This window comes from Hordeum vulgare, chromosome 6H, assembly GCF_904849725.1.
Source record: "Hordeum vulgare subsp. vulgare chromosome 6H, MorexV3_pseudomolecules_assembly, whole genome shotgun sequence".
NCBI lineage: Eukaryota > Viridiplantae > Streptophyta > Magnoliopsida > Poales > Poaceae > Hordeum > Hordeum vulgare.
The window spans coordinates 500,961,933-500,987,982 of NC_058523.1; the positions used below are offsets into that span (position 1 = coordinate 500,961,933).

The 26,050-nt window shown below is 44.7% G+C and overlaps 1 pseudogene; it reads left to right on the top strand.

Annotated features, from left to right (window-relative positions):
- Positions 1-758: 758 nt before the first annotated feature.
- On the top strand, positions 759-22,347 carry LOC123405685 (annotated as a pseudogene).
- Positions 22,348-26,050: the final 3,703 nt, after the last annotated feature.

Consider the following 26,050-nt stretch of genomic DNA (forward strand, 5'->3'; position numbering starts at 1 on the left):
ATCTACGAAATAGACAACTACGCCTCTCATACAATAATGCATTCATCCATGGGCATCATCTCAACGGTATACCTTCCAAGCGTGTATCTCGGGACAGTTCGAGTCGTCGCGGCGTAGATGTACATGGATCGCTATGGACATCGTGGAAGTAGTCGTACACTGGTAGAGAGGATCTTGGCGAATTCAGTATCTTCAGGGGTCGACGATAGTGGTACTTGGCTCATCATCGTGGCACTTGGTGAAATCCACACAGGAGGTCTTGATATCTCGAGCCACAAGCGATGGAGGCGGTGCAGGCTAGTGGAGCCTTGAGGAGGCCGCTAGGCCGCAGGCGATGCTGGGCCAGGCGCGGGAGCTGCAGCTAGGCCGGCTGGCGGCTCCATGGCCACGTGGCCCAGGACGCAGGGCACTCGTTGTTGGATGGGCGCGTCGATTCGAGGAGGTCAACGTGAAGCTCCTGGTGGTCATTCTCCTTGCGACGGGGATGGCAGCAGCACAAGGAGCGAAGACGCAGCAGAGCGGCACGGAAGGAGGCACGGCTTGACGCGGGGATCTGCAAGAACACACTGGCGATGGGAAGCTCAGCGATTGCCTCCTCGGGCTGGTGTACGTGCGAGGCGCGGAGGAGCCGAGGCGGGGCGTGGATGAAGGCGGCGGCGGCAGCGCTCTGACACAGCTAGCCGGAGTTGGGGGCTCCAACACCGTGGAGCGAGGCTCGAGCGCAAGGCTCTCGGGCCCTAGCTGTTGTTGCTGCCGCAATGGGGACAAGGCTGGGCACCGGTCACGGTCGCCATGGGAGCAAGGCTCGAGGACAGGGCGGAGGCGGGATGCTCGCTAGGGAGGCCGAGACGCCATGGGAGAAGGTAGCACTCCAGTTGCTCCGGCAGGCTTGGACTGCTGCTGTTGCTGTCGGAGGCGCGGTTGCGGGAGACTCAAACTCCTCGTGGGCTCGTGGCTACTCGGAGGTTGAATGGATCAGCTGGATCTGGGAGGATCCCGAGGTGGGAGATTGGTTGCGGGATTGTCCGATGGGGAAAACTAGGTGGGGGTGGCGGTGCTGTCTGGTTTCGTATATAAATAGCCACTATTTACTAAATGAAGTCTAATTGGCCCTTTGATTTAAATCAAACAGTCGCATTAAAATTGGTTAGGGGTCCTATTTAAAAACGGATGACGGTTTAGGGTATAACAGGCTTGATCCGGACCCAACGGTCATGACCGTATGATTTGGATCCGGGGGGAGTTTCCGGACTAGGTTGCAGGCAAGTCGGTGCACTGTGCACAGGGGTGCTACCTCTTGAGCTTGCGTTGGTTTTTTCCTTGAAGAGGAAAGGGTGACGCAACACAATAGCAGTAAGTATTTCCCTCAGTTTGAGAACCAAGGTATCAATCCAGTAGGAGAATCAAGCCAAGTGTCGAGAGTACCTGCGCAAACACAAACGAGCTTGCAACCAACACTATAAAGGGGTTGTTAATCCCTTCAAGATTGATTGCAAAGTGAGATCTGAAGGCGGAAAGTGCAACAAAGTAAAAGTGTAAGGCTGAAAATATGATGTGAAGTAGACCCGAGGGCCATAGTGTTCACTAGAGGCTTCTCTCAAAATAGCAAATATTACGGTGGGTGAACGAATTACTGTCGAGCAATTGATAGAACCGCGCAAAGTCATGATGATATCTAAGGCAATGATCATACATATAGGCATCACGTTTGAGACAAGTAGACCGATACTGTCTGCATCTACTACTATTACTCCACACATCGACCACTATCCAGCATGCATCTAGTGTATTGAGTTCATGACGAACAGAGTAACGCCTCAAGCAAGATGACATGATGTAGAGGGATAAATTCATGCAATAGATATAAACCCCATCTTTTTACCATTGATGGCAACAACACGATGCGTGCCTCGCTACCCCTTATGTCACTGGGTGAGGTCACCGCACGGTATGAACCCAAAACCAAACACTTCTCCCATTGCAAGAATCATAGATCAAGTTGGCCAGACAAAACCCACAACTCGAAGAGAATTTCAAGGATATGAGATCATGCATATAAGAGATCAGAAGAAACTCAAATAAGATACATAGATAATCTGATCATAAATCCACAATTCATCGGATCTCGACAAACACACCGCAAAAGAAGATTACATCGGATAGATATCCATGAAGATCATGGAGAACTTTGTATTGAAGATCCAAGAGAGAGAAGAAGCCATCTAGCTACTAGCTATGGACCCGAAGGTCTATGGTGAACTACTCACAAATCATCGGAGAGGCAATGGTGTTGATGAAGAAGCCCTCCGTATCCGAATCCCCCCTCCGGTAGGGCACCAGAACGTGCCCCAGATGGCATCTTGCGCAGACAGAAGCTTGCGGCGGCGGAAAAGTATTTTCGTGGATCTCTCTCGTGGTTTTGGATTTTTCGGGGATTTATAGGCGGGAGAAGTAGGGCAGACGAGCCATAGGGGCCCGACAAGCCTGCTAGGCCCCCTGGTGGGCTCTGCCTTGGTTATCACGACCCCTGCGTATCTTCTGTTCCGGAAAAAATCTTTTCGGAAGTTTTATTCCGTTTGGACTCCGTTTAATATTCTCCTCTGAAAAGGGTCAAAAACACGGAAAAAACAGGAACTGGCACTTGGCACTATGTTAATAAGTTAGTCCCCAAAAAGATATAAAAGGCATACAAAACATCCATAGTTTGACAAGATAATAGCATGGAACCAACAAAAAATATAGATACGTTGGAGATGTATCAAGGGGCTAGGCAGGGATGAGAGGGAAAACGCCAGCCCGGCGACAGAGTTTAAAATACCGAAATGTGGGATAATTGATCGGCTATATTGCCGCTATATGTTTAATGGTTCGGGTATGAAACGTTCTCCGATTGCGAAGAAATTAGGCAGGCGGCCTACATACATTAAAATAAGACCGCAAGTCAAGCTTCAACCCAATCCGAGAAAGTTTTATACACGCTTTTAAAAACAATATTTTATCGATGTCGTGGGCGCGTGCGTGTGTTGTTGGTCTCAAAATGGTCAACGACGAAAAGGGAGAGAACTTGCAACTACGAACGGATGCAAGTTTTGAAAGCTGACGTCAACGGAGTGGCGATGGAATGCGGATGATGCGAATGGTGCGATGATGAATGCGACGAACAATGTAATCACACGGTGGCAACGGAATAAAAGAGGAATCTTCTGGAGCGTCGGTCTTGCAAAGCTGAACGTGAAGTGCAGAATCGACACGCATTGGCCAGAACTAATTTTTGTGCAGGTCGCACTTCATCATGGATGCCACGAAACTCATCTGCGTCCACACGTCCTGTTGCGGCACCACCTATTTCAGCCACTAACTCCAGCCGAGATAGGAGGGAACAAACACATGCCCCCACCTTTCACCAAGAGCAAACCTTCTGGGCCTGCATAGAGCGTGTCTTCATCCGTTGCGTCCATAGGGCGAACACATGAGGTTATATGTCGTCGTTGCCAGGGTGGAGGTCACTATGTGAGAGACTGCCCATCCAAGCATGTGATGATTCTTAATGAGGATGGTGGATATGACTCCCTAGTGATTATTGTTGGAGAACGTTGCATGTGAAACAAAAAACTTTCCTACGCACACGAAGACCTATCATGGTGATGCCCATCTACGAGTGGAGATTTGGATCTACGTACCCTTGTAGATCGCACAACAGGAAGCGTTTAAGAAACGCGGTTGATGTAATGGAACGTCTTCACGTCCCTCGAACCGTCCCACGAACCGTCCCGCGATCCGTCCAACAATCCCTTACGATCTAGTACCAAACCGACGGCACCTCCGCGTTCAGCACACGTACAGCTCGACGATGATCTCGGCCTTCTTGATCCAGCAAGCAAGACGGAGAAGTAGATGAGTTTTCTGGCAGCGTGACGACGCTTCGGTGGTGGTGATGATCTACTCCTACATGGCTCCGCAGAAATCCGAGCAAGAGGTCGAACTATGTGGTCTAAGGTTGAGTTGCACGTGGCAAAAGTTGTCTCAAATCAGCCCTAAAACACCAGTATATATAGGAGGGAGGGGGAGGGGCTTGCCTTGAGGGACAAGCCCTCAAGGGGTGCGCCAGCGCTAGGAGGAGGAGGACTCCTCCTCCAATTTGGTTTGGGGAAGGAGGAGTCCTCCTCTTCCTTCCCACCTCCCTCTTTCCCTTTTTCTTTTTCTTTTCTCTTGGTATTTCTTTATGTGGCGCCATGGGCCCCTTGGGCTGACTCCACCAGCCCACTAAGGACTTGTGGCGCTACCCTAGTGCCTTGGGCTCACTCCCGGGTGGGTGGGCCCCTCCCGGTGAACTCCCGGAACCCATTCGTCACTCCCGGTACAACTGCCGGAATTGCCCGAAACTTTCCGGTGACCAAATGAAACCATCCTATATATCAATATTCATTTCCGGACCATTCCGGAAACCCTTGTGACGTCCGTTATCTCATCCAGGACTCCGAACAACATTCGGTAACCACACATATAACTCAACTATACTAAAACATAATCGAACCTTAAGTGTGCAGACCCTGCGGGTTCGAGAACTATGTAGACATGCCCCGAAGCACTCCTTGGCCCATATTCTCTGAAGATCTTATCGATTGAACCTCAGTGTCAAGTATTCATATAATCCCGTATGTCATTCCCTTTGTCCTTCGGTATGTTACTTGCCCGAGATTTGATCGTCGGTATTCGCATACCTATTTCAATCTCGTTACCGGTAAGTCTATTTACTCGTTCTGTAATACAAGATCCCATGACTTACACTTAGTCACATTGCTTGCAAAGCTTGTGTGTGATGTTCTGTTAACAAGTGGGCCCCGAGATACCTCTCCGTCACACGGAGTGACAAATCCCATTCTTGATGCATACTAACTCAACGGACACCTTCGAAGATACATGTAGAGCACCTTTATGGTCACCCAGTTACGTTGTGATGTTTGATGCACACAAGGTATTCCTCCGGTGCCAGTGAGTTATATGATCTCATGGTCATAGGAACAAATACTTGACACGCAGAAAATAGTAGCAATAAAACGACACGATCAATATGCTACGTTCATAGTTTGGGTCTAGCCCATCACATGATTCTCCTAATGATGTGATCCAGTTATCAAGTGACAACACTTGCATATAGCTAGAAAACCTTGATTATCATTGATCAACTGGCTAGGCAACTAGAGGCTTGCTCGGGACATTTTTTTGTCTATGTATCCACACATGTATCTATATTTTCATTCAATACAATTATAGCATGGATAATAAATGATTATCTTTAAACAGGAAATATAATAATAACTATTTATAATTGCCTCTAGGGCATATTTTCAACAGTCTCCCACTTGCACTAAAGTCAATAATCTAGTCCTCACATCGCCATGCGATTTACGTTGTAATAAATCGAACACCCATACAGTTCTGGTGTTGATCATGTTTTGCCCGTGGAAGAGGCTTAGTCAGCGGGTCTGCTACATTCAGATCCGTGTGCACTTTACAAATATTCACGTCCTCTCCTTCGACATAGTCGCGGATGAGGTTGAAGCGTCGTTTGATGTGTCTGGTCTTCTTGTGAAACCTTGGTTCCTTTGCTAAGGCAGTGGCACCAGTGTTTTCACATAACAAAGTTATTGGATTTAGTGCGCTCGGCACAACTGCAAGATCTGTCATGAACTGCTTCATCCAGACACCCTCCTTTGTTGCCTCCGAGGCAGCCATGTACTCCGCTTCACATGTAGAATCTGCTACGATGCTCTGCTTGGAACTGCACCCCATTAAGAATAAATACGTATCCGGCTTACGACTTAGAGTCATCCGGATCGGTGTCAAAACTTGCGTCGATGTAACCTTTTACGACGAGCTCTTTGTCACCTCCATAAATGAGAAACATTTCCTTAGTCCTTTTCAGGTACTTCAGAATATTCTTGACCGCCGTCCAGTTATCCACTCCTGGATTAGTCTGAAGCCTGCCTGACATACTTATGGCCAAGCTGACGTTTGGTCTAGTGCACAACATTGCATACATGATAGAACCTACGGCTCAAGCGTAGGGGACGAAACTCATTTGTTCTCTATCTTCTGCAGTTGCTGGGCACTGAGTCTTACTCAATTTTATACCTTGTAATACTCGCAAGAACCCTTTCTTGGACTGATACATTTTAAACTTCTTCAAAACTTTATCAAGGTATGTGCTTTGTGAAAGTCCTAGCAGGCGTCTCGATCTATCCCTATAGATCTTAATGCCTAGAATGTAAGCAGCTTCTCCTAGGTCCTACATAAAGAAACTTTTATTCAAGTAATCCTTTATGCTCTTCAAAATCTCCACGTTGTTTTCAATGAGCAATATGTCATCCACATATAATATTAGAAACGCCATAGAGCTCCCGCTCACTTTCTTGTAAATACAAGATTCTCCAACCACTTGTATAAACCCAAATGCTTTGATCACCTCATCAAAGCGCTTATTCCAACCCCGAGATGCTTGCACCGGTCCATAAATGGATCGCTGGAGCTTGCACACTTTGTTAGCATTGTTTGGATCGACAAAACCTTTGGGTTGCATCATATATAACTCTTCCTTAAGAAAACCGTTAAGGAACGCCGTTTTGACATCCATCTGCCAGATTTCATAATCGAAAAATGCAGCTATTGCTAACATGATTCGGACGGACTTAAGCATCGCTACCGGTGAGAACGTCTCATCATAGTCAACTCCTTGAACTTGTGAAAGACCCTTTGCCACAAGTTGAGCTTTATAAACAGTCACATTACCGTTTGCGTCTGTCTTCTTCTTAAAGATCCATTTGTTCTGAATAGCCTTGCGGCCTTCAGGTAGTACTTCCAAAGCCCACACTTTGTTCTCGTACATGGATCCTATCTCGGACTTCATGGCCTCAAGCCATTTGTTGGAATGTGGGCCCACCATTGCTTCTTCATAATTCGCAGGTTCATTGTTGTCTAACAACATAATTGATAAGACAGGACTACCGTACCACTCAGGAGCAGTACGTGATCTTGTCGACCTGCAAGGTCCGATAGGAACTTGATCCGAAGTTTCATGATCATCATCGCCAACTTCCTCCTCAACCGGTGTCGCAACGACACGGGTTTCCCCTTGCCCTGCACCACCATCCACAGGGATTAGAGGTTCGACAACCTCATCAAGTTCTATCTTCCTCCCACTAAATTCTTTCGAGAGAAACTCTTTCTCAAGAAAAGCTCTGCTTTTAGCAACAAACACTTTGCCCTCGGATTTGAGATAGAAGGTATACCCAACTGTCTCTTTTGGGTAACCTATGAATACACACTTTTTCGCTTTCCAGCTTTTTACGCTAAAGCTTTTTGACATAAGCATCACATCCCCAAACTTTAAGAAACGACAATTTTGGTCTTTTCCCATACCACAGTTCGTATGGTGTCGTCTCAACGGATTTTGATGGTGCCCTATTTAAAGTGAATGCAGCTGTCTCTAATGCATAACCCCAAAACGATAGTGGCAAATCGGTAAGAGATATCATAGATCGCACCATTTCTAATAAAGTACGATTACGATGTTCAGACACACCATTACGCTGTGGTGTTCCAGGCGGTGTCAACTCTGAAACAATTCCATATTGTCTTAAGTGAGCACCAAACTCGAAACTCAGATATTCACCCCCACGATCAAACCGTAGGAACTTGATCTTCTTGTTACGATGATTTTCAACTTCACTCTAAAATTGCTTGAACTTCTCAAACGTTTCAGACTTGTGCTTCATCAAGTAGACATAACCATATCTACTCAAATCGTCAGTGAAGGTGAGAAAATAACGACATCCGTCGCGCGCCTCCACACTCATCGGACCGCACACATCAGTATGTATGATTTCCAACAAGTCACTTGCACGCTCCTGTCACATCCCTGGAATTCCCTACTTAGGGTTTAGCAACTTGTCCTCATGTCTTCTTTCATTGCATTCAAGAAATGGAAACAAACTCAAAAGAAGTGGTGAAATCCAAAGCAAAACCCTAGCCACTCTTTATTCAAAAGAAATACAACTATTGCCAAAATCAATGAACCCAAAATGGCCATTATAAAAGCTCACCTTTTCTGATAAATGTAGAAAACAAGATATCAGGGGTCAAACTTATATTCAAACTAATTTTGGCATTTTATTTCAATTTTGAAAGTCACTGAAATCAAATATATATTTGGTTTCAAATATTTTAAAGTTTCCAAAAATGTTGAAAACTTTATGAGTGGTTGGAAATATTCCAACTAACACTTTGGTATTTTTCAAACTATTTCTAGGAATAGTTTGGAGCCAAAAATAAATAAACAAATATCAGAAAGAATAAACAGAAACAAAAAAGAAGAAAAATGGGAAAAACACTTACCTGCCGCTCACGTGAGGCCGAGCCCATCTCCATGCTTGTCGTCTTCCTCCTTCACCAGTCGGAGCAGGAGGTGGCCGTCGCGTTCCCCGGCGCGCCCACGCAGTTGCGTGCCTGCCTAGCCACCGCATCACGCTGGCGTGAAGGGGATAAGCTCCCCGAAGACCTCCCCGTGCTCATCCCCTCTCCATTCGCCCCCTGCTCTCTCCCCCTCTCGGCCACCATGACCGCAAGCTCGAGCTCGAGCTAGCAGTCGCTCCAGCCTCTCTTCCTCTCTCCTGATCCGTGCAGCAGCTCTGCCCAAGCTCCCTGAAGCTCTCCAACAAGTCGCTCGACGTCGAGAAGCTCTGAAACGCCGTGACGCTGTCATCTTCCTCCTCGGGTCACCGGAGCTCACCGCCGTCGTTCTCCCTCCTCGGGCCATCCCCGAGCCCACTTTCGTCGCCTCTGCATTCCTCGTGAGCTCACGAATCTTTCCCCCAAGTATTCCCCCTCGATTCCTTCCTCTAGGCACCAATTCCATCGGAGCCTGACGAGATCCGCCGCGGGACCTCGTCGCCGGTTGCCCTCCGGTGATCGACAGGTCATTCTGAGGCCACCAATGGCCTCAGTGCGTTGTGTAGGTGTTGTAGGAGCCTAACCCGCGTGTTTTGAGCCCCGTAGTAGTGCCCCCGATGACGCCCGAGCTTCGGCCACCACCGAGCTCGTCGTCGGCATCATCTCCGGCCATCTTAGCCTCGGTTCTTTGCAGAAATGGAACTGCGGCTGAGTGCTGGTTCGTTTGATGCCCTCCGCGTGAAGTTTGGTCGCCGGAATGAAAATCCCGAGCCCCTCCGCCATCTGTGTGGTCGCCGGTGGATCTGACTCCCCTGAGTCACTAGCAAGTGGGGCCAGCCCCCAGGCTAATTAGAATTAGTCTAATAAAAATAAAGATTATTTTAAAACGATAACCAGACACTGACATGTGGGTCCAACCCTGTTAATTAGCTAATTAAGTTTAAATTTAACTAAAACCTCGCCAGAGTCACTGAATAGTGGGTCCCACTGGTCAGGTTTGACTTTCAACGGCTAGATTGACCTGCTCATGTCATGCTGATGCAATAACTCATTTTCTGTTTAAAAATAATTCTAGAATAAGTTCAAAATTTTGGAAATTCATAGAAAATTGAATATAACTCCAAATTTGACAAATTATATATGTAAAATGATCAGAAAAATTCAAGGAATCCAATGGTGTTATTTTCATGCATGAAAAACAAATATATGAAACAGAATCAGGTCAAATATATTAAAAGAATTTTCTAAATTATAATTCAAATGATATTTGAATTATGATTTCAAACCAAGATCACCCAAAAGGTTCTGTTAGTCATATCAAACCATACTACATTGCATTTCATGCATCATTTTGTTGCATATGTTTGATATTGATTGATTGCTGTTATTTCGGTAGGCTCCGCCCCTCCGGATACATCTGATTATCCGACTGAAGGACATCACCCCTCTGCTGAGCAACAAGGCAAGCAACCATTTTGATCATCCCGATAAATCCCATGTTCTCGCTCCTGCTCTTATTGCATTAGGTTCAAATGCTTCAAATGCTTTTACCACGTTAGTTGAACCCAGTTCCTTTGTATGACATGTCCTTGTCACAGTAAATAGTTGAACCTTGCAACCTAGCATACCTGGTAGATGCTTGAGCCATGATGTGCCTTATCCTGCTATGCATTCCTTGGTCAATATCCAATAGCGGGACATGGATGCCCATATTGGATCCTACATATTCTCCGAAGATCTTATCGGTTGAACCTCAGTGTCAAGGATTCATATAATCCCGTATGTCATTCCCTTTGTCCTTCGGTATGTTACTTGCCCGAGATTTGATCGTCGGTATCAGCATACCTATTTCAATCTCGTTATCGGTAAGTCTCTTTACTCATTCTGTAATACAAGATCCTGTGACTTACACTTATTCACATTGCTTGCAAGGTTTGTGTTTGATGTAGTATTACCGAGTGGGCCCCGAGATACCTCTCCGTCACACGGAGTGACAAATCCCAGTCTTGATCCATACTAACTCAACGGACACCTTCGGAGATACTTGTAGAGCACCTTTATAGTCATCCCAGTTACGTTGTGACGTCTGATGCACACAAGGTATTCCTCTCGTACCAGTGAGTTATGTGATATCATGGTCATAGGAACAAATACTTGACATGCAGAAAACAATAGCAATAAAACGACAAGATCAATATGCTACGTTCATAGTTTGGGTCTAGTCCATCACATGATTCTCCTAATGATGTGATCCAGTTATCAAGTGACAACACTTGCATATAGCCAGAAAACCTTGACTATCATTGACAACTGGCTAGCCAACTAGAGGCTTGCTAGGGACATTGTTTTGTCTATGTATCCACACATGTATCTATGTTTTCATTCAATACAATTATAGCATGGATAATAAATGATTATCTTTAAACAAGAAATATAATAATAACTATTTATCATTGCCTCTAGGGCATATTTCCAACAATTATGATGACGAGACTTTGGCTCTTCTTACTAGTGATGAACAGGGTGTCAACGATACTAAACGGGAAACACAATACATGACCGTTGAATACGCCGACAGGTATGAAAGTTTAGTCGCTCAACGTGTTTTCTGTGTGCGGGTAACACAGGTTGAGCAAAATCAGCGGCAGAATTTGTTCCATACAAAAGGAGTTGTGAAGGAACATTATGTTCGCGTCATCATCGATGAGGGGAGTTGCAACAACTTGGCTAGCATGGAGATGGTGGAGGAGATGTCTCTCACCAGTAGATCACATCCTCATCCTTATTACATCCAATGGTTCAACAATAGTGGCAAGGTTAAGGTAACACGTTATGTTCGTGTGCATTTTAGCATTGCTACATATTCTGATTATGTTGATTGTGATGTGGTACTCATGCAAGCATGTTCTGTTTTACTTGGTAGACCATGGAAATTTGATAAAAATTCCGTACACCATGGTAGGAAAAATCAATATACGTACTCTTGTTCATAAGGATCACAATATAACGTTGCTTTCTATGTCTACTAAACATATTATGAAATATGACGTTGCTAGAGCTAGTAAAGCAAAACAGGAGCTAAATAAGAGTGAAAATCAGATTGTGGCAAAGGAATTTGAGCGACACAATAAGCCTAATAAACCATCATCTAGCGTTGCATCTGAAATTGTTGGGGAACGTCGCATGGGAAACAAAAATTTTCCTACGCGCACGAAGACCTATCATGGTGATGTCCATCTACGAGAGGAGATTTCCAATCTACGTACCCTTGTAGATCGCACAGCAGAAGTGTTAGTGAACGCGGTTGATGTAGTGGAACGTCCTCACGTCCCTCGATCCGCCCTGTGATCCGTCCCACGATCTAGTGCCGAACGGACGGCACCTCCGCGTTCAGCACACCTACAGCTCGACGATGTTCTTGGCCTTCTTGATCCAGCAAGAGAGACGGAGAGGTAGATGAGTTCTCCGGCAGCGTGACAGCGCTCCGGAGGTTGGTGGTGATCAAATCTCAGCAGGGCTCCGCCCGAGCTCCGCAGAAACGCGATCTAGAGGTAAAACAATGGAGGTATGTGGTCGGGCTGCCGTGGCAAAAGTTGTCTCAAATCAGCCCTAATAGCTCCATATATATAGGAGGAGGGGAGGGGAGGCTTGCCTTGAGGCTCAACGAGCCCCAAGGGCTGTGCCACCAAGGGAGGAGGAGTCCTCCTCCAATCCTAGTCCAACTAGGATTGGAAGGTGGAGTCCTTCTCTCCCTTCCCACCTCCTTTTTTCCCTTTGATTTTCTATCTATGGCGCATAGGGCTTCTTGGGCTGTCCCACCAGCCCACCAAGGGCTGGTGCGCCACCCCCAAGGCCTATGGGCTTCCCCGGGATGGGCTGCCCCCCCCCCCCCAGGTGAACACTCGGAACCCATTCGTCATTCCCGGTACATTCCCGGTAACTCCGAAAACCTTCCGGTAATCAAATGAGGTCATCCTATATATCAATCTTCGTTTCCGGACCATTCCGGAAACCCTCGTGACGTCCGTGATCTCATCGGAGACTCCGAACAACATTCGGTAACCAACCATATAACTCAAATACGCATAAAACAACGTCGAACCTTAAGTGTGCAGACCCTGCGGGTTCGAGAACTATGTAGACATGACCCAAGTGACTCCTTGGTCAATATCCAATAGCGGGACCTGGATGCACATATTGGATCCCACATATTCTACGAAGATCTTATCGTTTGAACCTCAGTGCCAGGGATTCATATAATCCCGTATGTCATTCCCTTTGTCCTTCGGTGTGTTACTTGCCCGAGATTCGGTCGTCAGTATCTGCATACCTATTTCAATCTCGTTTACCGGCAAGTCTCTTTACTCATTCCGTAATACAAGATCCCGCAACTTACACTAAGTTACGTTGCTTGCAAGGCTTGTGTGTGATGTTTTATTACCGAGTGGGCCCTAAGATACCTCTCCGTCACACAGAGTGACAAATCCCAGTCTCGATCCATACTAACTCAACGAACACCTTCGGAGATACCTGTAGAGCATCTTTATAGTCACCCAGTTACGTTGCGACTTTGATACACACAAAGCATTCCTCCGGTGTCAGTGAGTTATATGATCTCATGGTCATAGGAACAAATACTTGACACGCAGAAAACAGTAGCAACAAAATGACTCGATCAACATGCTACGTCTATTAGTTTGGGTCTAGTCCATCACGTGATTCTCCTAATGACGTGATTGAGTTATCAAGCAACAACACCTTGTACATAGTCAGAAGACCCTGACTATCTTTGATCAACTGGCTAGCCAACTAGAGGCTTGCTAGGGACAGTGTTTTGTCTATGTATCCACACATGTATATAAGTCTTCATTCAATACAATTATAGCATGGATAATAAACGATTATCTTGATACAAGAATTATAATAATAACTATATTTATTATTGCCTCTAGGGCATAATTCCAACAGTCTCCCACTTGCACTAGAGTCAATAATCTAGCCCTCACATCACCATGTGAATTACATTGTAATAAATCTAACACCCATACAGTTCTGGTGTTGATCATGCTTTGCCCGTGGAAGAGGTTTAGTCAGCGGGTCTGCTACATTCAGAACCGTGTGCACTTTGCATATATTTACGTCCTCCCCTTCGACGTAGTCGCGGATAAGGTTGAAGCGTCGTTTGATGTGTCTGGTCTTCTTGTGAAACCGTGGTTCCTTTGCTAAGGCAATGGCACCCGTGTTGTCACAGAACAAGGTTATTGGATTCAGTGCGCTTGGCACCACTCGAAGATCCGTCATGAACTGCTTCATCCAGACACCCTCCTTAGCCGCCTCCGAGGCAGCCATGTACTCCGCTTCACATGTAGAATCAGCTACGACGCTTTGCTTGGAACTGCACCAGCTTACCGCACCCCCATTAAGAATAAATACGTATCCGGACTGTGACTTAGAGTCGTCCGGATCTGTGTCAAAGCTTGCATCGACGTAACCCTTTACGGCGAGCTCTTCGTCACCTCCATACACGAGAAACATCTCCTTAGTCCTTTTCAGGTACTTCAGGATATTCTTGACCGCCATCCGGTGATCCACTCCTGGATTACTGTGGAACCTGCCTGCCATACTTATGGCCAGGCTAATGTCCGGTCTAGTGCACAGCATTGCATACATGATAGATCCTATGGCTGAAGCATAGGGGACAGTGCTCATATGCTCTCTATCTTTATCAGATGCTGGGCACTGAGTCTTACTCAATCTCGTACCTTGTAAAAGTGGCAAGAACCCTTTCTTGGACTGTTCCATTTTGAACCTCTTCAAAACTTTATCAAGGTATGTGCTTTGTGAAAGTCCTATCAGGCGTTTAGATCTATCCCTGTAGATCTTAATGCCTAGAATATAAGCAACTTCTCCTAGGTCCTTCGTAGAGAAACTTTTATTCAAGTAATCCTTTATGCTCTCCAAAAACTCTGCGTTGTTTCCAATCAGCAATATGTCATCCAGATATAATATTAGAAACGCCACAGAGCTCCCACTCACTTTCTTGTAAATACAAGATTCCCCAACCACTTGTATAAACCCAAATGCTTTGATCACCTCATCAAAGCGTTTATTCCAACTCCGAGATGCTTGCACCAGTCCATAAATGGACCGCTGGAGCTTGCATACCTTGTTAGCATTTTTAGGATCGACAAAACCTTCGGGTTGCATCATATACAACTCTTCCTTAAGAAACCGTTAAGGAACGCCGTTTTGACATCCATCTGCTAGATTTCATAATCGAAAAATGCAGCTATTGCTATTCTGACGGACTTAAGCATCGCTACGGGTGAGAATGTCTCATCATAGTCAACTCCTTGAACTTGTGAAAAACCCTTTGCCACAAGTCGAGCTTTATAAATGGCCACATTGCCGTCAGCATGCGTCTTCTTCTTAAAGATCCATTTGTTCTGAATAGCCTTGCGGCCCTCACGTAGTACTTCCAAAGTCCACACTTTGTTTACATACATGGATCCTATCTCGGACTTCATGGCCTCCAGCCATTTGTTGGAATATGGGCCCACCATTGCTTCTCCATAATTTGCAGGTTCATTGTTGTCTAACAACATGATTGACAAAACGGTATTACCGTACCACTCTGGAGCAGCACGTGGTCTCGTCGACCTGCGTGGTTCGATAGGAACTTGAACCGGAGTTTCATGATCATCATCATTAACTTCCTCCTCAACCGGTGTCGCAACGACAGGGGTTTCCCCTTGCCCTGCGCCACCATCCAGAGGGATGAGAGGTTCGACAACCTCATCAAGTTCTATCTTCCTCCCACTCAATTCTCTCGAGAGAAACTCCTTCTCGAGAAAAGCTCCGTTTTTAGCAACAAACACTTTGCCCTCGGATTTGAGATAGAAGGTGTACCCAACTGTCTCTTTTGGGTAACCTATGAAGATGCACTTTTCCGCTTTGGGTTCCAGCTTTTCAGGCTGAAGCTTTTTGACATAAGCATCACATCCCCAAACTTTAAGAAACGACAACTTTGTCCTTTTGCCATACCACAGTTCGTATGGTGTCGTCTCAACGGATTTTGATGGTGCCCTATTTAAAGTGAATGCAGCTGTGTCTAATGCATAACCCCAAAACGATAACGGCAAATCGGTAAGAGACATCATAGATCGCACCATCTCTAATAAAGTACGATTACGACGTTCAGACACACCATTACGCTGTGGTGTTCCAGGCGGTGTCAACTCTGAAACAATTCCACATTGTCTTAAGTGAGCACCAAACTCGAAACTTAGATATTCACCCCCACGATCAGACCGTAGGAACTTGATCTTCTTGTTACGATGATTTTCAACTTCACTCTGAAATTGCTTGAACTTTTCAAATGTTTCAGACTTGTGCTTCATTAAGTAGACATAACCATATCTACTCAAATCGTCAGTGAAGGTGAGAAAATAACGATATCCGCCGCGTGCCTCTACGCTCATCGGACCACACACATCGGTATGTATGATTTCCAACAAGTCACTTGCACGCTCCATTGTGCAGGAGAACGGAGTTTTAGTCATCTTGCCCATGAGGCATGGTTCGCACGTGTCAAGTGAATCAAAGTCAAGTGACTCCAAAAGTCCATCGGCATGGAGTTTCTTCATGCGCTTTACACCAATATGACCTAAGCGGCAGTGCCACAAAAATATGGCGCTATCATTGTTAACTCTAACTCTTTTGGTCTCAATGTTATGTATGTGTGTATCGCTATCAAGATTCAATATGAACAATCCTCTCACATTGGGTGCATGACCATAAAAGATGTTACTCATAGAAATAGAACAACTTCGCCTCTACCAAGTGGTATCAGATTTTTAGGTTTCTCGGTGAGATCTTACTAGTTTTTTGTAGTTTAGATCGCATTTGTTCTACATACCTATAGTCCGCGAAAAAAGCCAAAAAAATTAGGGTTAGTTCATCCTATCCGAACCAACCTTAGACTTTTGCAATTTTCTGTTCGGTATTTTGCTTTGTTGAACTTGTGGTTACATCATCGTGTCGAGTTGCTAATCTTTGAGTCCAGTCCTTTAGAGTTTTGAGTTCTATTCAAAAGTTGTCACGTCGCAGCCGTCCCATCTTCGATCTTGTTGCCACCCACAACAATCATAATCGCTGCCATATAGCATCACCCACTATTACCATCATTATTACCATATATCCCACCACATATCCGCCACAGTTTCAAGTCCTTTACACATTAGGTGTCATTTCGAGATTCCTTTGTTTTTGGTTTCGCGTTTCCTTGCCTCGGTAGGTTTTGAAAAAAAAGAGTCTGGCACAGTTTTCAGAGCAGTCTTTAGGCCAAAATTTTAGCGGGTGAAAATATTTTTTCCCAATCTGTTTTTAGGATGTCTAGAGCGTTTTGAGACACTCGCCATCATAGCGATTTTTTTTCTTGCAATTTTTGGTCGTCGCAGCCCCGAATAACTCATGGAAAAAATAGTCAAAAAAATCGTGCCTATCCTGTTTTTAGGCCTTCGGAAGAGTTTTGAGACACCCCCAGTATAGTGATTTTCTGAAAAAAAGAGCACAAAAAAATCAGAGTGGCTCTTCCTTGATTATGTGTAGCGTCGTGATTTTGTTGGTGTTCTAGGCTCGCGTCTTTACGTCTAGCCTAGCACCAGCACGGTACCGTCATTGAGCATCCTTTCAACTTTGCATCTCTAAACTAATTATTTATGACCCTTTTTGCTATCATATTATCAGCCTTTCCAGCTCCACATACATCTACATCGTGTTTTTGACACCACCTCACAATCGTTCTATCGAAGCTTTGAGAGTTTTGACTACACCGGTTGTCGATCACCACCTGGTGCTGGGTAAGAACTGGTAAGAATTTGAGATTTGCTTGACGGATTCCTGACCAGCCTTGGAGAGGCCATGGAGAAGCTAGACGGTTTGGAGAAGACATTCAACACCAAGATCGAAGCCAGTTCAAGGAGGTATTTGCCCGTCTACCGCCGCCAGCTGCAGCTTCCGTTCCTCTCCAACGACAACAACAACGACAACAACGATTCCCGGATTTTGTGGGACGAGCGCGATGTTTGCCTTCCGGCCAAGGCCAGAATTCTGGTGTTGTTGCTCCTGTTGCTACTACTGATGTTTCTGTGGTTGAGCAGAATGAGGATTATGATGGTGATTACGATGATCAGGGAGAGGTTGCTCCAAATCAACACCACGGACAACAACCACCACCACAAGCACCGGGTCGTCCACATGGATACAATCGCAATGGTAGGGCTGCACCACCACCTTAGGCACGGGATCATGACCCTCTCCATAAACTTAAATTGAATATTCCTACATTTGATGGTAGATATGTTCCTCATATATATCTTACTTAGGAGTTAGAAATAGAGCAGCGTTTTACATGCTTACGATTTCTTGAGGATGGACGTGTTGCTGCTGCTGTTTGTTCATTTACTAATTTTTCTTGTGTTTGGTGGTCTGTGTTGGGGATCGTAGAAATAATTCAAAAAAATTCTTACGTCACACCAAGATCATCTAGGAGAAACCAGAAACGAGTGAGGTAGAGCATCTTTATACCGTTGAAGATCGCAAAGCGGAAGCGTTACTATGAACGTGGTTGATGGAGTCGTACTCGCGGTGATCAGATCCAAACAACGAACGTTCGGTGTCTCCACGTTCAACACATCTACAACCTGGGGACGTCTCCTCCTTCTTGATCCAGCAAGGAGGGAGGAGGAGTTGAGGGAGTACTCCAGCAGCACGACGGCGTGGCGACGATGGAGTCTGTGGCTTTCCGGTAGGGCTTCGCCAAACACCGCGGATGAGGAGAGGTGGAGAGGTAGGGCTACGCCGGGGAAGATAGAATTAGGTGTGCGCAGCCCTCCCAAGTCCATCCCTATATATAGGAGGGAGGGAGAGGGGGTGTGCCACCCCTAGGGAAAGCCTAGGAGGTGTGGCAGCCTTAGATGGAGGAGGGGGCGGCGCCCTAGGGGGTGGCTTCCCACCCAAGGCAGCCACCACGCCCTAGGGTTTGGCCTCCTTGGCCTCCTTGGCCTCCTTGTGCGCCTTGGGCCTCCTCCTTGGCTCGCACCAGCCCACTAGGGGCTGGTTCCCTTCTCCTTTCAGCCCATGTAGCCCTCCGGAACAGGTGGACCTTCCCGGTGGACCCCCGGTACCCTTTCGGTGGTCCCGATACAATACCGATAATCCCCAAAACTTTTCTAGCGACCAAAACTGGACTTCCCATATATAAATCTTTACCTCTGGCCATTCTGGAACTCCTCATGATGTCTGGGATCTCATCCGGGACTCCGAACAACCTTCGGTAACCACATATACGATTCCCATAACAACTCTAACGTCGTCGGACCTTAAGTGTGTAGACCCTACGGGTTCGGGAAACATGCAGACATGACCGAGACATCTCTCAGACCAATAACCAACAGCGGGGTCTGGATATCCATGTTGGCTCCCACATGTTCCATGATTATCTCATCGGATGAACTACGATGTCGAGGATTCACTTAATCCCATATGCAATTCCCTTTGTCTACCAGTATGACGCTTGCCCGAGGTTCAATCGTTGGTATCCCAATACCTTGTGCAATATCGTTACCGGCAAGTCTCCTTACTCGTTCCATAACACATCATCCCGTGGCTAACTCCTTAGTCACATTGAGCTCATTATGATGATGCATTACCGAGTGAGCCCAGAGATACCTCTTCGTCACACGGAGCAACAAATCCCAATCATGATTGGTACCAACCCAACACACACTTTCGGAGATACCTGTAGTGCACCTTTATAATCACCTAGTTATGTTATGAAGTTCGATACACCCAAAGCACACCTACGGTATCCGGGAGTTGAACAATCTCATGGTCTAAGGAAATGATACTTGACATTATAAAAGCTCTAGCACACGAACTACACGATCTTGTGCTAAGCTTAGGATTGGGTCTTGTCCATCACATCATTCTCCTAATGATGTGATCCCGTTATCAACGACATCCAATGTCCATGGTCAGGAAACCATGACCATCTATTGATCAACGAGCTAGCCAACTAGAGGCTCACTAGGGACATGTTGTGGTCTATGTATTCACACATCTATTACGGTTTCCGGTTAATACAATTATAGCATGAAGAATAGACAATTATCATGAACAAGGAAATATAATAATAACCAATTTATTATTGCCTCTAGGGCATAATTCCAACAGTCTGAACATTGTAGAATACATCATGCTAATATTCCAACTACTTGAGGTACTTTGGAAACTTTTATGCGTACTCGTTGGGTTCCACCGTATTATCAGCGTGAATTACTTTAAAAATTGCAGCGTTTAAGACAAGGAAGAAAGTCTATAGAAGAATATTATCACGAATTACAAACTGACATGATTAGATGTGGTATTGTTGAGGATAATGAAGCTATGCTTGCACGTTTTATGGGTGGATTAAATAGAGATATTCAGACCATTTTCTATATTACTAATAAAAGATCAAACGAAAACTTCTCTAAGTACACACAGCTATTACCCCCACAAAAAACAAACACCAATCACCACCACACAATTAGTCAACAAATTACAATCTAACGGCCTTCCACCATCCATGCACCACGACGGTGTGCAGTTACCAAATTAACAAAGGCTGGCCGTGCTCCACCTCCTTCTACAGCGAACAACTGTTGCACCTCCTCAGAAAAAAAAACTAGCCAATCAACTACTGAAATTTAGGCAGAATTAACGGCAGCCACACGCCCTGTCATGCACCATCATCGTCGCCTCCGCCTCCGCCTCCCCCTCCCCGTCCGCCTCCGCCTCCCCCTCCCTGTCCGCCTCCCCCTCCCCCTCCCCGTACGCCTACGCCTCCGCCTCCGCCTCCGCCTCCCCCTCCCCCTCCCCGTACACCTCCGCCTCCGCCGTCGTCGCTCCTGCCGATCCGGGTGTCCGAGAACACCTCCCGCTTCCGCTACACCAACCCGACGGGCCACCCTAGGCTCCGGATCGCGCACATCGTCGCCGAGGCCGTGCGGCTCCTCGGGGGTGGGGGCGCGCGGTGGGTGGTGCTCGTGGACGACGACACTGTGCTCTCCCGGACAACTTGGTGGCGGTGCTCGGGAAGTACGACTGGAGGCAGATGGTGTACGTCGGGGCCCCGTCGGAGAGCCACTCGGCCAACAACTACTTCAGCCACGGCATGGCGTTCGGAGGCGGAGGCGTCGCGCTCAGCTTCCCCCTCGCCGTTGCGCTCGCGCGGACGCTCGACGTGTGCATCGAGAGGTACCCCAGGCTGTATGGAAGCGACGACCGCCCCCATGCTTGCATCACAGAGCTTGGCGTGCCCCATTCACGCGAATATGGATTCCATCAGGTGTGGAGCTATATCCTTCAAATTTTGTTCGGCACTCAACATTTTTTTTTGCTATTTACAGCGCTTATCTTATTTGTAGAGATCTTATCAAATGGCTATAAATCTCATCTGAGCAACGCAATTGGGTCGCTTAGCCTGTCGTGCTATGTAGATTCTGCTAGCAAACTGTAGTTCTCAGGCGCGCTCCTCCCCCCATTCCATGCTTCATTAGTGCAATGTGACATGCTCTTCATGTCGACTGAACGAATATGGGGATTGCTGAGGAATTAGCCCCACCGTAGATCTTGCTTTGCAAGTTTTGATGCTAATGCGTTGTTTTGAACTTTACTATGGGTATCATGCTTGATTCGTTATGACAGAAAGAAAGTTGATCCTTTCTCTGTGGTACCACCCTAGTTGTATCCTGTTTTGTTACCTCGCTGGTTGTAATGCATGTACAAAAGTAGGGCCTTGCCAGAGTGTTTATGATAGTGAAAGCAAGTTTGGTTGGGCTTGACTGATGCTTCCTTCTCATAGAATTTGCTTGCTTGTCTACTTTTTTTACGGTACTATCTTTGTACATCTCTCTGTTGAATAAGCAGTGCATCATTAGAGAAAGAGACAATTACTGATCAAGCTGTTTTGCTTAGTATGGGCAATCGACCTTTGACTACATATTTTGATTTTCCAGTTCATTTATGTATTATGGATTTGGAATTTTGAATACATCTCTCTAACCTCCCTGCTCTTCTAATGTATGTACTTTCTCTCTGATGTTGTAATCAGTGGGATATCAGAGGCAATGCCCATGGTATATTGGCTGCTCATCCAATCTCTCCTTTCATCAGTATCCACCATGTGGAGTTTGTGGATCCTATATATCCTGGATTGAACTATCTTGAGAGCTTGGAGCTTTTTACGAAGGCTATGTAAACAGAACCCATGAGCTTCTTGCAGCGCTCAGTTTGTTATGATAAAAAGCAGAAGCTTACACTTGCCATCTCTTTGGGTTATGTTGTTCAAGTGTACCCCAGTGTTCTTCTTCCTCCTGAATTGGAACGATCCGAGCGGACTTACGTTGCTTTCAATAGGATGAGCCAGAGAACTGAACTCGATTTTGACACCAAGGAAATTCAGAAGTCTATGTGCAAGAAGCCAGTCTTATTTTTCTTGAAGGATGTTTGGAAGGATCGGAACATAACTAGAGGCTCCTACATAAGGTCAAGTGAACGGGATTACCTCAAAAGGAAGGTGTTTTGCTTTAGGTCACCTCCTTTATCTGACATAGACGAGATTCAAGTTTTTGCGTCCCCATTAAGCAAAAGATGGCATCTGGTTCGTTCTAACATTCCTTAGAAAAATCTCCTCTGCTCTTTCAACCTTCACAATTGCTAACCATCATTATTCTGATATAGGCACCAAGACGGTTATGCAGTGCTGTGAAAGGATATGTTAATGGTACTCTGTTTATGTTTGTCCGGCAATGTGGACGCGGAGCATTCGGCTCAGCCTCTGATTCTCTTGATTGATGGAGATCAGAGATGTATATTTTATGTCCAGATGATACCTGCAAGATGTAGTTACCATCCTACATTCTTTGGATCAAGTGTTCTGGAGGCTCTTTTTCTGCCTCAAGCACTTGGCAGTAATTGGCTGCTTCTATACTACTGTTAAACAAGCAAACAAGAACATTCTTACGTGTACCCAGCAATTATTTTTTCTTATTTTTTTTTCTGCTTTCTTTTATTATTTTCTGCTTTATTTAATTCCAGCAACTTTCCCCATAGCAAAAATGTGTGACATGGTCCAACACATATCTTACAGTATTTTAAATGACCGCAAAAATAATTGGGCCCATTGGAATATGTTTGGATTTTTCCATGGAATTTAAGAGCACTTTTAAATGCAAAAATGACTCAGTTTTGATGGTGGGGTCCACACCAACATCGAGGGTGATGTTTTTTTCCTTAATAATAATTGTTTTGGATTATTCCACAATTGTGCAACATTTTTCCAATGTTGTTTGGAAAATTATTTTATTTTCATATAATTCAAGTGGCTTTTTACGTGGAATTTGAAAAGAGATATGAATTTCAACTTGATCATATCCAATTTAGCAAAATGATTTGTTGTTGATCATGGTCATCATTGTAGCTTAATTACAATGCTTACTGTAGCAAAAGCTGAGGATGTCACAAGACCGGCATACCCCATTAAGAAGCCACAATTCTTCACCTGTGAGGTAGCTCTAAAAGCTTTAATTTCACGTCAACCGATTATTATGATTTGTGCTCAGCAAAGGACCTACCTATTATTATGATTTTACACTACCATTTCCGTTCACTGATTATATATGTTGGGACTGTTGATATATTTTGTGATTTGCAGTTACTCACAACGGATTTTTGTTTGATTTTTTGGAGTTTTTGCAGGTGATACCTCAACCTTTATATGCAAGTGCCAAAAGATCTCAGGTTGTATATATTTCCTTTGAAATATCAGGTTGTGTCCTGTTCTAATGCCAGATTATTTGTATTTAAGCTTTTTTCAAACATTGAAGCTAGATATGATGCATCAAGTGAAGAAGTTGGGATTCATTCCAGCTTGCTGCAACCTTCAAGTGAGCCCAATGTTTCTCCTTGTCTTATGTTACTCCAAACATTTTCTCCATTATTCCACTGAATACATTTGTTTTCAAATTTTCAATTGAGTGCAAGTAATGTGTATATTGTGTGTGTTTCAATATTTTTGCAGCTATATATATATATACTAAAATTTTAATATAAAAAGCAATTTATAAATTATTCGATTAGTCGTGTGTTGCGCGTGCATGCTAACTAGTAGAGTATAAGGAGTATAACACTATCACTCGTTTATTTCATCTTGCTTGCAAAGCTGAACGTGAAGTGCAGGATCGACACGCATTGACCAGAACTAATTTTTCTACAAGCCACACTTCATCATGGACGCCACGAACCTCATTTGCTTCCACATGTCCTGCTGCGGCACCACCTATTTCAGCCACTAACTCGAACCGAGATAGCAGGAAACAAGCACCTGCCCCACCTTCCGCCAAGAGCACACCTTTCAGACCTGCCCAGAGCGTGTCTTCATCCGTTGCGTTCACAGGTTTATCCTTTATTTCTTTTTCTTTTGCTAACTTCACGAACATTTGTCAATTTCGCAAACTTTTTATCAAAATAGATGAACTTTTCTCAAGTTCATGATTTTCGCCAAATCAATGAACTTTCTTTTGAATTTTTCATTTTTTTGAAATAGATGAACTTTTTTCAATATCAAGGAACTTTTTCAACTCCATTGAATTTTTTAAAAACTGATGAACTTATTTCAAAATTAGTTTACGTTTTCCAAAATCTATGAACTTTTCAAATTCGTGTACTTTTTTGTATTTCCATGAACTTTTCCAAATTCATGAGCTTAATTTTCAAATTCATGAACTTTTTTTGAATTGATGAATTAGTCCTATTTTTTGAATAGTAAGTGGTCAATGGGTCTAACGGTCTCAATGAACGACCGAGCGAGGAAAGAAATCGAGCGAGCTAGCTCTCAGTGTGATCGAGCACGCATTGCTCTTAATGGGTTGCCCGAGCTGGCAACATTTGCAAAGAGCTCGCCTAGTCCTTCCTTTCGCGGTCCAACCCATTTAGTCAGCACTGATCTTGGTTTTGGGAACCGGTACAAGTCTGTGTTTTTTCTTTTCCTTGTTGTTTGTTTTATTGATTTTTTTCAGAGTTCTTTACTTCCTTTGTTTCAAATAGCCTTCTTTTCTTAAGAAAAAATGCTCAAAGAAATTCAACAAATGGTCGACATTTAAAAAAATGGTAATTTTGAAAAGTAATCATTGTCTCAAATTTGTTGTTTTGCATTTCAATAAACATTCCTTGTTTACACAAAATTTCATATTTTTTCTAAAAAAAGTAGGGCATTTTCAAACATTCTTTCATTTTCATAAATTGTTTGGATTCAGAAATTGCTCTTGTTTCAAAATTTGTTAACAAATATATAAAATATTCACATTTTCAAAGTATGTTAAAGAATTTTCAAAAAATGATCAAGTTTTCTAAAAATGTTAAGAATTTTCAAAAAAATTATGTATCTTGAAAAAAACACCCTTAAAAAGAATAATTGTATTTACAAAAAAACAAAAAGTGTACCACTTCACTGTAGTGTACCAATTGCTACAATGCATGCTAAATGGGTGAGACTACTCATGGATTCCCATGTGGGCCTTATTTGATGGGAAAAGGAATCATATATTGCTTCCTTTGCAATGTGCTAAGTTTCGCGTTTTTTCCCATGATGGATATATCGGCATAGTCTTAGACGATTTTCTTCTTCCTATGGGTTACCGGGGACAGTGTCAATAGCATATCTTCATGGACACCCTTCTCTCTCTTTTTTTGCGGTCTTATAGCCAACATTGTTGCTTTGTTTATAATCTCGTACTCCCTTTGTTTATAGTCTTGGGTGCTTAGACTGCGTTGGCTATGCCGTGGTGGAACGATTCTGAGTGACCATGGGTCATATCTCAACTCCCTTGTGATGCTTCTGACTTGACCCTTTTTAGGGCGTCCAAGACCATCTTTCGATCTCCATTAATGACAGGCATAAGGCATCCTTCTCGCACGACATTTTTTGTGGTAAAGGAGCACAACGGCTGCAATGCCCTCGCCTTTTCGCCATCACACCTTGGAAGAACAGATAGGTGCACAATGAGCTCCAGGACGATACTCGGATTCGTGCGACAACTAAGATGAACATGATGGATGAGGTGTGGGTATTCATTGATTTAACTTCTGTCGTGACCTCGACCACATTTAATCCTCACACTTAGGACTCCATCTCTTAGACTCCCACCCGAGCGGCGTATACCCGAATGGATCGGCTTATTGGGCCAAATTCTTGGGCTCCTATCCAAGATTATCGTCTGATAAAATGTAGAAGGCGCATGTGGGGCAAAAGTGTAAGCTCTTCTCCTAGCTCGTCCTCCACAATAGGATCCTCACCGATTCTTAGTTAGCCACACACGGTTTACCGCATGAGCCTGTCCGGCAACTTTTCCTTACAACCCTTGAGACCGTGGAGCATCTCCGTATGAGATGTATATTCATTTCCGCCGTCAGTCGCCTTTGTGATCCTGGGTGGGAGAGTCACCGACTTTCGCTCTGACGGCCACTTTCCCCTCAATTGATGCTTGGTGGGATGGAAGCC